Source organism: Zeugodacus cucurbitae, chromosome X (assembly GCF_028554725.1).
Source record: "Zeugodacus cucurbitae isolate PBARC_wt_2022May chromosome X, idZeuCucr1.2, whole genome shotgun sequence".
NCBI lineage: Eukaryota > Metazoa > Arthropoda > Insecta > Diptera > Tephritidae > Zeugodacus > Zeugodacus cucurbitae.
The window spans coordinates 9,541,400-9,543,460 of NC_071672.1; the positions used below are offsets into that span (position 1 = coordinate 9,541,400).

At 33.4% G+C, this 2,061-nt stretch overlaps 1 pseudogene; it reads right to left on the minus strand.

The window, feature by feature from the left end:
- Window positions 1-222: 222 nt before the first annotated feature.
- LOC128923211 (5.8S ribosomal RNA) lies at window positions 223-401 on the minus strand (annotated as a pseudogene).
- Between the last annotated feature and the right edge of the window lie 1,660 nt (window positions 402-2,061).

A 2,061-nucleotide genomic window follows, 5' to 3' on the forward strand; every position in this document is an offset into this window, starting at 1 on the left:
TATTATTTGAAATAATATTGAAATTTTATTGTTTTTGGGAATACTAAGATTCTTATTTATTATAAAATTTCGTTCAAATATAAGGTGTTCAAGAATATATTTTCTATATTTCTCTTTATGCTATTAATATTATGGATTGAAAAATACAATCCAGTAATATACCATGTGCTTAAATTCTTTTAATTGACTAAAAGAATAAGCAACTAATCTAGCATAGTCTTACAACCCTCAACCATATGTAGTCCAAGCAGCACTTTAAAATTAATTAAAGTACATAACAGCATGGACTGCAATATGCGTTCAAAATGTCGATGTTCATGTGACCTGCAGTTCACACGATGACGCACAGTTAGCTGCGGTCTTCATCGACCCATGAGCCGAGTGATCCACCGCTTAGAGTGATAATTTTTTGTTTATTTTAATTTAACGTCAAGAGTTTTTAATTTATTGAAAGAATAACAATTATATCACATTTCGTTTTCGTATATTATATAAACTATTTTAAAACATCTTTCAATAAATTGTAATTTTCAACCCAAACATTTACAAATTGCGCATGTCTTAGTCCAACAAAAACAGTAATTCCTTTTTTATTACATTTTATTTAATTTCTATAAATTTTTAAGGAATTACACACGTTAATGAGAACAAATTAACTTATCATTTATATTATTTTCATAAATAGTAAGTACAACTATATATGTTTAAAGTTTTGTTGCGTTCAAATACAATGTATGCGATATAATTATACTCTCGCAACCTGTTGCACAGAGTATCATAGTTTTGTTCACATAACGGTTGTTTGTGTCACCAAGAAATATAAGAGTTAGATATGGGGTTATATATACATAAATGATCAGGATGACGAGTAGATTTGAAATCCGGATGTCTGTCCGTCCGTCTGTCCGTCTGTCCGTCTGTCCGTCTGTCCGTGCAAGCGATAACTTGAGTAAAAATTAAGATATCTTAATGAAAGTTGGAACACATGTTCCTTGGCATCCTGAGGAGGTTGCTTTCGAAAATGGGCAAAATCGGTCCACTGCCACGCCCACAAAATGGAGGAAACCGAAAACCTATACAGTGTCATAACTAAGTCATAAATAAAGTTATGAAAATGAAATTTGGAACATAGGATCCCATTAGGGAGGGGCACATTTGGATGTAATTTTTTTGGAAAAGTGGGCGTGACCCCGCCCTCAAATAAGTTTATTGTATATAACTCGCAAACCAATAAAGCTATATAAGCCAAACTTTCTGCAGTCATTTTTTTTAGCCATTTCCTTATACAGTCCAAAAATGAAAGAAATCGGATAATAACCACGCCCTCTCCCATACAAAGGTTAGGTTGAAAATTACTAAAAGTGGGTTAACTCCCTAACGAAAATCGTCAGAAACACCAAATTTTACATAAGAAATGGCAGAAAAAAGCTGCACTGAGATTTTTTTACAAAATGGAAAATGGGCGTGGCGTCGCCCACTTATGGGTCAAAAACCATATCTCAAGAACTATTCGACCGATTTCAATGAAATTCGGTATATAACACTTTCTTGACACCCTGATGACACGGGTGGAATATGGGCGAAATCGGTTCACAACTACGTCTACTTCCCATATAACCAAATTTTGAATTCCATCTGATTCGTTCACTTTATAATGTATTCATAAGGAACCAATGAAGCTAGCGGAATAAAACTTTACACAAATACTGTATTTGAGCTGTGACATCACTTGTGGAAAAATTGTCAAAATCGGACCATGACTTTTCAAGGCACCTGATATCAAGCATGAAGAACTCAGTGCCTAAGGTTAATTTTTCACTGAAAATATAGGTAAATCCCTCAGATATTTTAATGTAATTCATTCCCTCTGAATTTTTTTCCTATAACAGTTTCTCTCTGTACCTGAAATGGTAAAAATCGGGTCATAATTTCCCCCAGATCCTATATACCTAATTATAAGTAATATTAAATTAAGTGATCGTATAGTCTTCGATACATTGTATCTTGGTGGTGAAAACGAGTGAAATCGGTTTAGGAATTACCTCAGTCCCCATATACTAT